Raw genomic sequence first — 14,169 nt, forward strand, 5'->3', positions numbered from 1 at the left:
GCGCCAACTGCACACCGATGGTATGAATACAAAACACATCTGGCGTTTGCCTTCCCTGTGCACAAGGTAGGCCATGTCAGTTTGAGCTCATACTTCTGTCATAGATCCATAAGCATGGAGGGATCCAAACTTCAAGTACTGGTGTTTATTCAAACACATCAAAACAAACACAAGTGTTTATTTCCAAGTATAGGATTATTTGCAATCGCCATAATGACTATATGGGTTACGTGGTCTGCAGTGAACATGCTTCCTCTGCCCCCTCCGCGTCTTCCTCTTGCTCCTCCTTGTCCTTGTCGTCCTCTTCATCCTACTTCTTCACCTCCACGTCCTCTTCCTCGGCCTCCTCTACTTCTCACTCTTTCTGCTCCCACCATTGTACTCCGCACACACAGCTTACCTGTATTATAGTGCTTAGGCTGATTGCAAAGTGAACGAATTATCTAAGAAAGTTTTCACATGTGAAAGTGTGCCAGACAGTTGGCAAATTAGTGTTAATGATAGCCATACATGTGTATACTTTTGCTAGGAGTGTGTTGGAAATTTGGAAATTGAGTGTTGTGCAGTGAATTGTGCCTACAGTCTTGCAAAGTGTGTGTTACAAAATTGCAAACTGAGTGCAAAGCAGTTTTTGTGCTTTTAGTTTTGCACACTCAGTGAGTGGTTTTGCTATAAGTCTGACTAGTTTTAGAAATTGTGCTACAGGATTCACAGTTAGTGTTTAGGCATTCGGTAAAAACTGTATTAACCACACAGACACAAAAGAGCAAGTGGGTTAACAGATACAGTCTAAAAATGTCACTTCTTGTGACAGTGGTTTGGCAAGCATGCAGATCCTTTGAGCTGTGTAAGTGGCAAGGTGGAGATCAAACTTGTTCAAGCACATCATAGCCTCCTAACACCCTGTCACCAGTTCTTTCATTGTCTATTTCAGTGTACTTGCCACTGTTCCATTTCAGAAAGATGCTCCGACCCATCTGGTCATAAAAATTTGGACCTCATCAGATTCACTTAGGTCTTTACACCTGCCCATTTCTCCCACGTCTAACATGCTTACAACAAGACTGTTTACCTGCCGTCCAATATATCCTTGATGTTGCCATCCACCATTATTGAATTATTTGTTATTTTGAGTTCTTGCCCATGTACTCATGTTTTTTTTCCTTGAGATGTGCTCATGCCTATAAGTAGGGCACTAATATTCTGCTTTCCTTCATCGTTTCTTTATATTTGTCCTTATCATGCATGCTCCTAATCACTTGACTGTATACTAGTGGCATTCCTTCAGGACAAGCAAGGCAAGAAGTGCTTGCCGCTGCAGCTGGCTCTGCCTTCAGAGTCTGATATCACACATCTGCACTTTGGGTGGAAACACAGCTAGCATTGGCAAGTACATTAGCTTCAGTGATTTATCATCATAACCACCATACTAACCACCGTGGCTAATGCGTGACATAGAGAAGATGGAGAGTGAAAAAGTTTTTAACTCATTTAATAAATTAGAAGGAAAGGTCTGATGATAAAGGATGATGATAGATGAGGGGGGACACAATTCTTACTGTGTCCGGTCTAATGAAACAGGCAAGTTGACCAGGTGCAGGCTCAGCCAGCACGTTCGTGACTGAAAACGCTGGCTGAGCCTCAATGTAATAAATTCAACCAGCCAATTTGATGTCACTGCAACTACATTTTTCAATAATATTTTTAATACCCCCTGTAGATACTGACAGTTAACCGTGACGCATACATTTCAAGCCTTTTAATTCAACTGATGTATTGGTTATTGTAATTTACTTTTAAAAAATCCAAATATAGACCTGTAATTCTGAAAACATTAACAGCATTAACAGTTATTTTATTCAGAGATATGTGGTCCTCAAAGGACACTCACTATAATTTACAGAATATGTTGCTAGACATGAAAAAGAATATCATATTAAAGTATTTAAATAGCTCATTTTAAATACTTTATTTATAAAATAAAGTATTTAAAATGAGCTCAATCTTAAACATATGCAGCACTAGTATTAATTTGTTCAACGGTGATGGGAGAGTAATTATTTTCACTTTTGATATTTTATTCCATTTTTTGGTAATACATGTACAGTAATGAGGTGTTTTCACAGCGAGGGTTTTTGTGCTTCCACGGGATACTGCTCTGTACTTCCAGAAAGGCCAAAGCAATGCAATTCCTGTTATATGTAGGACAACCACTTCATATCAGGTAGCAAAGCTTGTGCTTGCTTTTCATTAAATACTGAGAGCACTATATCTTAGTTGGATTTGGTTTATGAATGAGAAACAGTTTGATTAAATAAAAATACAAATATTGACATTACCATATTGTCAAACAACATGACATTTACTGATAGCTGTCTTTGTGGAACAAAAACTGGAAAGGCAATAACAATCCCAGATTTACCCGTTGTACTTGTGAACCATAAAGCAGACTCTAAATGTTCTCACTAATTTAGTACTAAGGAAAAACCAAAAAATAAATAAATAAATAAAAATCCCTCATTTAATGTTTGCTTAAAAGCAGAATTTAACCATTATTGTGATTTGCCTAAAACACAAAATGTGTCCCGTGTCTATAATTCCTTTGGGAGATGCAGAATTGGTTTTGTTCAATTTTTAAGTGCTAATAAGTACATTAACTCACACAGTACATGCATGCAATTTACTATAATTCTATATAAAAGAAGTCTGTAAATACTCAGGAAAGCAGGCACTTAATTGCACACCCAAACATCTGGTGTCTTCAAGGTAAAATTAATTAGCAGTGGTCATGGTTCTTACTGAATCAATCACTTCAAACAGTGAAAGAGTGAAAGCACCAACATGTAGTGTTCCCTCTACTTATCCTCAAATGATTCATCCTCCTCATTATAATTTCGCTCTTTATCCTCAGAAAACCGTGCATGTTTTTTTTTTTTTTACACACCCTCACTGTGTGAGTCTATAAACAACTGGGCAGGCCGGTGAGCAGCACAATACAAAGGCTCTCTGCCACCTCTCAGGACACTGGGTTTATATTAGGTGAAACCCCCCCTGCTGAATATTCAGTGATACTCCCATGCCACTGTGAGGGATTATACTTGAAATGAGAAAGCTGTAAGGAAGAAAAGGACCATATGCCACTGTAGTGCTGGAACATACTGTTTGTGAACAAACATAACCGGTAATTTTCATGTAGATATACTGGTTATAGCGCTGTTTACCCTTTTATTTCAATATTAACCAAGTCTTAAATAGAAAAAAAAAAGTATACAGCTGTTTTCACTTTAACGGGAAATTTTCTACCGTTAGGGTGTCGCAGAGGGCATCTTATAACATCTAGCACTTAGTAATTTAAAATCAAAAGGAGGCAATTTTCCCATTTAAAAAAAAAAACAACCAATAGTTTAAGCAATCCATATATGTACAAGTGTAATAAGTTGTGTTTTATTAAGTTCAGTAAATGTCCCAGAACAAATATGTTTACATTCACGTGTGAAAGCTCTCCAGCGGCCATGGCAATTATGACACAAGCAAAGAGGAAAGTAAGGTGATGACAAAGTGAATCATTGCACTTGGGATACGGGTGCTGCTTCCACTTTCAGACAATCAGCATACTCTCTTTGACCACGACTTCCATAACCCCTACCATGTTTTTATCATTGTAACCATAGCTACAAAGGTCCTCTGAAACAAGGTACTAATTTTATCCCAAACCCAGATCCTTCACAAAACCACATCAGGCTGTTTTGTACCTAAACCTCAACAACGAGCAGTATAATTATGTTTATATGCATATGTGTGTGTTTATATTCTCTCATATGAGCTATAATTAATCAGTAACCAAAAAATTAGGCTAATTAAGATTACATTAGTCAATCTTTAGCCACAAGGTGCCTCATTATCATGGTGGCCATTGAAGGCACTTAGTCCTGTGAGAGAAAAGCCTGGTAATAAATCCAGAGGGATTTCAAATACATGCCTACACTTCAAGTCAAATTTGCATGAAATAGCTTTTTAACAGGCCAGTCACCAATGTTCAGCAAGGTCCGTGGAGAAATAGTCAAACCTTTTACTCTCTCACTCTCACCCTTTCTCTCTCTCTTTCTATCTAGCTCTACCATGCACACCTGGAAAGTACAATATCTACCTTTCATCACAAGAGGTTGATAACATCAGGCTTCACAGAGGCCACACTGACACAGGACAAAACATATACAGGTGCACAGCTGACACAGGTTCCCTCTCTGTCTGCCTTGGAAACTTGCAAAGCAACAAACACAAGAACACAATGCACAAAACCCACACACGGGCACCTACAGGGGCAAACCTCGGACAGGTAGCAGCAGGTGTGATATGTACAGCTGTTGTAATCCTGTGGAGCAGTAGTATGTGCACTCTAAGGTAAGTATGGGGTCATAATGTAAACTAAATTAAAGACACATTCAAAAACCTGACAATGTTTCACACTGAAAATTATTCATGCTATATGCAAAACTGAGTTGAGTTAAAGTCCTTTAGTTGACTTTAGAAATTCAACTTCACACTCATAGAAATCTCAACTATAACAGTGCTCTTAGATTTACACTTGAACTCGGCCTTAAGGCCTTAACTCGGATGATTTGGTGGACTCAGTGTTGTGTGGACACACAAAGCCAATGTAGTGAATAACGTATGGCAGCTGCAAAGTTCAACAAAACCTTGCACACATATCACAAACTGAAGTGTTCCTGCAAAACCTAGACAAAGGGCAGTTATGTCCTGTTAGAGTAAGATTTTATCAAAGGATTTACAAAGACAGGCGTTTAGGTCCCAAATAGAGCAACTGTTTCTGCAATTTCGTTTTCAGTAGCTGTTGGTTAGGTGCAAACTAACTGCTTGGCTGGGATTAACAAGCTCATCGTTTGGACTGAAGATCAGCAGAAGCTAAAATGCACCCATCTACACAAAGCTTCTTCCTCTTCATTACCACATCACTATCACAAAAGCAACCACAACAGCAGAAAACATATGGTTACCAACTCATGTGGCCTATTTTAAACATTCAGGAATTCTAATGGAATTACTTGCAAATTGAAAACTGACACTAAAGGGATACCCAGTGTGTTAAATTGTGATGCCATGGGATTCTGGCTATGTGCAGTATGTCACGTGCTGGGAACGAGACTGCCTGGTAGCAGCAGGTGGAAGCTACAGTTATTATTGTAGGATAGCTCAGTAGGTAGAGTGGTGGCCCCATGATCGGAAGGTCGGGGGTTCGATTCCCCTGAACAGCTACCCTGAGGTACCCCTGAGCAAGGTACCGTCCCTACACACTGCTCCCCGGGCGCCCAATGGCTGCCCACTGCTTCACTGAGTGAATGGGTTAAATGCAGAGAGGGATTTTCCCCACGGGGACCAATAAAGTACACTTTCTTCTTCTTCTTAACTTTTGAGTAAAATAGACCAAATATAATATTTCCAATTTAGAAAAAACAATAGAGGCGTTGAACCAAAGGCATACAAAAGGTTTTTAAACTGAGAGTTTTAGCTTGGATGGTTCCCTTTTGGACTTACTGTACAGACTTGCCAGGTGTGCTCACTGCTAAGGCTCCTCAGTATTCTTCATGTACCACAGTCAAACAGTTGTCCTCCAGCCTTTTAGCTCATCCATCCATGGAAATTATTCCAGATTCCTGCTGTCTGCAGACTTTAATGAGAATAGCTGCAGAGGTTTAGTTAAGTAACACATTTTTAGGGTCCTTTAAAGTTTAAATCCAAATACACTACACGGAACATTAAATATATAGAATTAGTCTGATATGTGATGTACTTAGTCTTTACAACATTCTACCTTCTATCCAGAAGGTAGAAGTGAGTTACGCAAACCTGTTAAAAGACTATTTATGCTATTTGCACACTCACAAAGGGCACATTATGTGTTAATGAAAGCTGTGCCTGTCTTATTTTTGGGTCACTGGTTCTTAAGGTTTTACTGGCTGAGTGTCAATTTAGAAAACCACAAGAAAATGCACTTTTGGTGTTCACAATGTTGTTTTATGATGGTAATCCTTTTACTAGTTGATACATTTTCTTTTCCAGCTAGTGGTGTTTTAGTTGCTTCGAGCTTCGGATGAATCCTTGGGAATCCTAGCTTTAGATTCATCCAGACGGACTGAGTTTTTAGTTATAGCAACGAAATTCAAAGCAACAGGTTCACCCACTTTGACTTCAACAACACATCACACACTGAATAATGCACAGTGTGCATTAGTCAAAGTCTGCTGATAGTGTCAAGCAGCAGATTACTTTGTGGATCATCATTGCAGCTCTGTCTCACAGAAATGATCTTTCCACAAATAACACATTTTGTCACAGGTAATACATTTTAAAGGTAACAATAGAGAACTGTTCAAACTGCAGACAAATTGTTGGAGGTTGACTCACTGTCAGCTCCTGTCTGCAATTTGTGCAACCCCAGAGGTTAATTTGTATCACAGATACATAACTAGGTTAGTTATACTCCCTGTAAACAGTGCACTATAATCAACCCTAAGTCGACACTATATAACATAATCAGGATAAAAGGCATACTGTATGTATTAAATTGTGTCCATGATGAAGTCATATAGCAATTTCTGAGTTTAAAAAAAGAGAACAAAAGTGTTGTCTTGTTGCCTTATGCAATTTGTAAAGGAAAAACATCTTTCAAGTTTATAAAAGGGAAGCAGCTAAACAATAACAACATTTGCAAGATCACAATAAGAAGAGTAGGGATGGGAATCAAGAACCAGTTCCCAGTTGTTCAGGTTCTGCCTAATGATATACATCATACATTTGTATATTTAATTCCCTAACTCAATGAGAATAGAGTAGAGAATCGATAAGGAACTGAATCAATACGTGATATTGATAATGGAATCGGTATCGCTAAAATCTTATTGATTCCCATCCCTAAACAAGAAGTTCCATCTTGTCAGGCTTCAAGGTATGTGACGGTAGCCCAACCCTTTCATTTTGGATCGATTAGCAGTTAGACTGGCCACTTAGACTGCAACTATTGGTGTATATTACAATAGATGGTTTATCTAATGGCCTGCGAAGTATTTTGTGAATGTACCTGCCCGCTTGCAAACCGTTTCCGAGAATGACTTAACAGATGGTACTGTTTAACAATCATCCGGGACATCTGGGATATAAAGTTTCCTTAAATTGATTTTGCTTGAAAAGCTCAGAAAGTTGTTGTTGAGTGTTTATCTAATTCCTGTATCTGCAGTAATAGATTCACACTCACGTCCCCTCTCTCTGTGGATATTACAGAAAACAATGTAGAACACAAATTGTTGTCGACCAACGTCGGATATTTCGCTGATGCTGTACAAGTGAACGGATCTAAACATTTATAGAAGTCCATCCATCCATCTTCATCCGCTTTATCCAAGGCCGGGTCGCGGGGGCAGCAGCCTAAGCAAAGAGGCCCAGACCTCCCTCTCCCCAGCCACCTCCTCCAGCTTATCCGGGGGAATACCAAGGCGTTCCCAGGCCGGCCGAGAGATATAATCTCTCCAGCGTGTCCTGGGTCTGCCCCGGGGCCTCCTCCCGGTGGGACATGCCTGGAACACCTCACCTAGGAGGCGCCCAGGGGGCATCCTTGTCAGATGCCCGAACCACCTCAGCTGGCTCCTTTCGATGTGGAGCAGCAGCTGCTCTACTCTGAGCCCCTCCCGGATGGCCGAACTTCTCACCCTATCTCTAAGGGAGAGGCCAGCCACCCTTCGGAGGAAGCTCATTTCTGCCGCTTGTATCCGCGATCTCGTTCTTTCGGTCACTACCCACAGCTCGTGGCCATAGGTGAGGGTAGGGACGTAGATCGACCGGTAAATGGAGAGCTTCGCTTTTACACTCAGCTCCCTCTTCATTTATAGAAGTCTTAAGGAAAATGCAGCACTGTGTTAGGTCTTATAAGCAATACATTTACTTATATCTAACCATTGTCTTTTTTTAATCTTAGTCAAATAGCTTTGATTGTTAACCTAAACCTAACCATAGTTGGGAGCCCGTCTGCACACCCTGGTCTGAAACGTAAGAGTGCTTTGCAGACTCACAATCTAGCCTGAAAAATATTACACTGACTGCACAACATACTGTATATGGGATGATATTTTGTACAATTCTACACAAACACAAAGCCTACGTTCATTCTAAATTTTCAGCAATGCTTGACTTTTATATATTTCAAATAAGATTCCACTTCGACTGGAAAATCATGGGGTGTCTTGTCGATGAAATCAATTTTACCACTCCTGACATGGCCCACAGCCTTTTCAGAAATCCACTGGGGGAGAATGGATGGAGTTTCGACACTGGAATCAGATGGTAAGGAAAGCCACATTCACTGCAGTTACAGCAAAAAGGCATTACCAGTCATGTAGTTTCAATACCCTTCAGCTAGGATGATCACTGGTTTATTCCAGGTGCCTCTGTTGGGCAGATAATGAAAAACTCAGACCTGGTGTAAGCTGGAAATTAGGATGGTTGTTTTCTTCCCGAACTTACACTGATCTTACTTGATCAAATATTTTCTTAGGATGTTAATCTGACACAACAGGAGAAATAATGCTTGTTACTAGTGACTTAGATCATGTCCATTTCCCACTTTACCCACTGGATTTATCCATCAACGACAGGAAATTTAGAAGCTAGTTCTCTCTCTGCGTGTCTGCTTGTAATAATAAAGTGGTGGGGGAATAAGAATAAAATGTTTTACTTCTTCAAAGATCAGATTTGCTAAAGCACAGAAAGACCATTTACAATTTTACTACATTTTCTGCATGAAATATTGATGAAGCTGATACCAGCCATAGTGAACGTTCAACCAAATGCTCTTGTATTGTGGGATTAAGTGTTCCCGTCTTGACTGCATTAACGTTTATTAATTAAGCAAACGTTTTTCGGGGGTCCATTTATAGACCCACTGTGACTGGATTCGCTTAAAAATTGCTGGTTAAAAATTCAAAAAGCCATAGAAAAAGCAGGGATTTAATGAACTCTATGTATTTTATCGAAAGCATTTTTCTTTGTATGGTAATATCATGACACGCTTCTTGTATAAAACATCATCTTTGAGGAACACATTAAGTACGCCTTCATTAAATATGTTATTGTAGAAATCCCAAAGATTCTGTTTTCATAAATAAGGTCATTTAAGCTCAGTTGTGCAGTAAATGTGCCGAGGCAAATTTACCAAGTTTCGTTAGATTTTATTGTAAGGTACAGGAAATGGCGTTGTCAGTAAATGTGAGTGTGTGCACGCTTAACTTAAATGGTAACGCTTAAGTGTAACACGCTGCTGTGACAAGAGCACTGCTCAGCAAGTGGGAACAGTAATATAAACACTGCGGCTGCCGTAATATTAGCTCTGCATGACTGAGTAAACCTGTCAGCTCCCTCATTTACGACTACAACAGGAGAACATTATTTCATATCATTAAGCTTTTTATAACTACCTGCTACTCGACAAGATCTGTCTGTTTCACAGAATGGCCAACGTGTCTTTTATGTAGCCATAAAGTCTTCACTCCTTTTCCATAATTATTGACTGGTTTCAATATCATCCTTTGATCTCAGCTGAAACTCTTTGAAACTCTAAAACTTAAATCTAAAACTTATACCAAGTCAAGCTCTTGTTTTATAATGAAACAAATGTTAAGCTGCGAGTTTTTAACTTTGCACTTTGCAGCAGCAGTGCTACCACTGCAGCTAGCATGCTGCATAATATAAATGAGAGACCCCATTTCCTCCAGAAAAGAAAAACTACTTCAGCAGCTAAGTCCCACTGCAGGTGCCGAACGTTCGCTCCCTGAGCCACAGTGTTTGTCTCAGCCCCTGACCCTCGAAATGTATTCTCTCTATCTGTTTCTGTCGCTCACTCGCTGTTGTTCCTGCTGCAGAAAAACTGCAGACCTGCGTCACCAAGGACACGAGAGACAAGTCTGATGGATCTGTTATCACTCTCTCCACTCCTTTCCAAGCTTTCAGTTTTTCTGTCTTTTTTCACCAAATCTGCCCCTTTCAAGACAAAAAGCAGAGAAAACTGTCCTCAACCACAAGATGTGCTTTATGTTAGTTATTAATACAGTTGTTAATGGCAAAATGGCAATACCTGATTTGCGTGGTAATGTTGGTTACTAGTACAGTAGCATAAAGGGTGATTTGAAGAGCACAATATCCTCCATAGGATTTCATTTCTGCACACAGAAATTATTTCTATATTAAAAAAAACCCTTTTGCTTGCTTTAAAGTACTGAAACTGGCTATGATTCAGCCATTTTCGAAGCTTTTCTTTGAATTAATAGAAATCAATCAAGTTAAATGATTAAAACAATCAATGTTCCTCTAAAAAATTCAAATATTATTATGGTTATTATATTTCATTGTTTTTTGTCATTTTTACATGTTCAACTCTTTTTTTGGAAGAGAGCTGACTGATGTTGAGAAAGAATGAGTTTGATCAGCTGATAGTAGCTGGGTGTCAGCGACTGAATTTTTAAGAGCTTCACTATTAACTCAATGATAGATGCTGCTATAAAAAGAAATTAAAAAGCCCCCAAAAAGTTGCACAATATAAATTACCTGAGTGACACACACAAATTCAGTCTGTGTGTTAGTAACATTGCTGATGCTGTGTCCAACTACTTTGTAAGTCCGAACTCTTAGCTGGATGCCACTCTGGAGCTGACAGTGTCCCAGTAGTAGAAGAAAAGCAAGAAAAACAGGATTTGTTTGGCTGCTATTGAAATAGAGCACACCTATTTTTTTTTGCACCTAAAAATATTTACTGCAGCACATTCATGGATAGATCCTGGTCAGTTATCTGTGTGCGGCCTATTTAGTGAGTCACAAATATACATTAGCCATTTGGATTAAAAGTTACATACTTTTACTGCGTTTTATGTGCGCTGCTGCCATATTGGACTGTTAATTCGGTATGCTGGAAGGCAGTGAAATTATTTACATCTGCTTATAAACAGAAAAGCTTAAATTTACATCACTGCATCTAATGTATGCATTACTTACAATAATAACGTTGCTCACAAAATGCTGCATACTGCTGATGCATGCTGACTGGCTGGCCAAAGATAACTTCGACAGATGTTAGGAGTGAAACAAAATGTAAACTTACATGTGAGTAAAATGAGCATCTGTGACTGTGGCTGCTATCAGGTGGATGCTGCTAGAAATTTCCTGCAGCTGCTCCTTTGCTCTTCTATCCGAAACAAATGGACGTTACATTTTTGGGTCACAGCTCTGTAGGGCCACATTCATTCTGGACTGTCTTGTGAGCACTCCATATGAAATCAGACATTCAGAGAGTGTGAGCACTCTTCTTTCTTCTCTGGCATTATCCTCTCCTACAGAACAACTTGTAGTGTAGCTCGTTTCTGTCAGTATGCTAGATGAAGTGAGGATGCTAAGTGTTAGGGGATGATTAGCTGGGATGTGTGAAATCAGACAGAACCGGCCTGAGTGCAGACACCCATATCCCCCCCTGACCCACTTCTTTCACTCTCTCTGGTTATGTGGCTTAATGTGCTTGCTGCGACAAATAACACAAACTTAGCGCAGAGTGCTTATTTAAACAGCATGCAGAGGAGGGTTAAGGGATGAGTATAGAAATAGCAACGCTAATATCCGGGTGATGAGAAGAAATTTACGCAGCACTTCAAACCATATGTGATTACAACAGCAGCCCCACAACTTGCTGTGTCCTCTGGCCACTTTAATGTGATGTCCACTCAGTAAAATTATCTAAACATCTCATAGTCTTTTCCAACCCATTTCCTGTTACCATAGCAACCTCTCTTCCTTCTCCCGTACTATTCCTTCTTTCCACCTCCTTGTTATCATCCATCCAGCCTTACTTCAGCATGAGCCACATTATATATGGCTATAAAGAGAACTTAGTTGATTTATTGAGAATTCGGTGCAGCAAGATGTGCTTCCTCTCACTTGGTGAAAGTTTTTAATAGTCCGTTCTGTTTAACAAAGTACTCGTGCTCTGTTTTATCTAATTTTGCCTCCGTGATGAGATCAACAGCACATTGACAATGACTAAGAAAAGAAAATGAGAGAATGGGTGCGAGAAATCATTCAAACTGTTAAGCTTTTACACTCTCTCTCCCTCTCTCTCACAAACACACATACACACACACACACACACACACACACACACCGTGGATGTGTCGTTGGTGTCTTCACAGTGACACTGGTGCTGAGTTACAGTGCTAATGAGAACTTTAATGTCACCCACACACAGAATCCTAGCAGACAGATTAGAGCCGTGATTTTTACCGAGCTCCCAGAACACACAGAAACACAACACACATAGAGACATGCACAGGGCACACAACGCACGTGCCCGAGTCACATGTCAACAAACAAACATAAATGGGGTTTAAGTTTCACGAGTACAAGCCTCATCTAGCCTCTCCACCTGCGATTTTCTTCTTTCTATTGATGCTTCTGTTGCGGGGTCAAGTGCAAAAGTAGCGTAGAAACAGAGGTTCAGATTTCAATGCATGATTGAAAACATGTGGCTCAAGCAGCTAGCGCTAGCATTCGCTGATAGCTTTCCAAATCCAAATATGGTCACGTCACCTTTTAAAAAAATCAAAACGGCGATGGCCAAAATGCTAATCCCAGTGCTTCAGAAAGATGGGGGAGTGGAAGTCACAGGGGCTACATCAATCTTAGATATGCAGTCAGTACATATTCAGATTCAGCAACTGTTGTTTAAAACATTACTTCGAAGCTTTGCTGCTTAACATGCTAGTTTTAATCCGGGGGAGGGGGGGGAAGAGCACTGCACAGGTGAAGAGGTTTCATAAAGAGATATAGAAGCGTGTAATTATGGCGGAGGGAATCCCCGCTGCTGAAAAACAGCAGCTCAGTGCTGTTTGTCAGGTCTGTCACAACAACAACTTCTATACAGCGCTATCTTTGTGTGTCGGAAAAGAAAATGATGTTTCTTTTGTCACGAGGTTGACACACTAAATAGCATTATTTTACAGCCTTTTTTTAAACAAAAGGAATATGAAGACTATTATTAATAGCGTTTGATCTATGTTTTTGGTTGGAAAGTATAGATTACTGGATTCCTAAAAGAAAAATACAGAAGTGGCTGAGTTGATACAGCATGCGGGGACAGAGAGATGATGGTATGGTGAGCTAGAAGAGGTGAAGATTGGCCTGATGAAGACAAAGAAAGAAAGAAAGATTATTCCATCAGAAATAGTTCTGCGTCAATCATTTGAAGCTCATCATCCCTTCCTAATCAGTCACCATCATTTAGAGTTGCGCTGCTAATATCTGCACGTTTGACTGAAAGCATCACACTTGTGATGAGGGGAGGGTGTAAAGTCAAGGCCATTACCCTTTTGTCTACCAACTCTCCACTAGTTTGACTGTCCGAGCCGGGGATCGAACTGGCAACCTTCCGATTACAAGGCAAACTCCCAACTCTTGAGCCACGATCGCCCACATCTGTCAGATGAGAATTCCCAGACTGCTTTGAGCTGATAAAAAAGCAACTAACTTGTTACAGTGGCATACAAAAGAAGATCTCTGAATGCACAAGACATCAATCCTTGAAGCACATGGGATACATCAGCAGAGGAACTGAGGCTACAGCTCACCAAAATTGTACAAGATGGTTTGATGAGACTCATTCATTCATCTCTGCTGCGACATGCAGATGCAAGCTTTAGAATTTGGCGTAAACAAAATGAAAACATGGATCCATCCTGCCTGCTGGATGTGTAATGCAGTGGGGGATATTTACCTGGCACACTCTGGGTCTCTCAGTACCAACTGAGCGTCGTTTAAATACCACAGCCCACCTGAGTTTTGTTGCCAACCATGTCCATCCATTTATCAGATCAAGGTCACAAAAGCGCAAATGAGCGCAAACTGGTTTGTTTACATATGTCAAGAACATGTCAGTGAGTTCACTATTTGTTTATTGATTTACACAAAGTACAGCTATTTTATCTGTGGTCCATATTAGACTAACCTCTAAAAAACAGACGAGGATGACATAAATTTTACTGCCCAAAAGTCACTTGCCGAGTGATCGTGACTAAACCCAGAACTTACACGTTTATTACTAAAAGTCTGTGCCATAGACTTCACAAA

General features: G+C 40.0%; 1 protein-coding gene across 1 annotated transcript in view; it reads right to left on the bottom strand.

Annotated features, from left to right (window-relative positions):
* The window catches only part of nalf1b (NALCN channel auxiliary factor 1b), a 113,627-nt gene that overhangs the window by 73,106 nt on the left and 26,352 nt on the right, over window positions 1-14,169 (bottom strand). The window lies entirely within an intron of this gene.

Source organism: Aulonocara stuartgranti (assembly GCF_965226115.1).
Source record: "Aulonocara stuartgranti genome assembly, chromosome: 16".
NCBI classification, from domain to species: Eukaryota; Metazoa; Chordata; class Actinopteri; order Cichliformes; family Cichlidae; genus Aulonocara; species Aulonocara stuartgranti.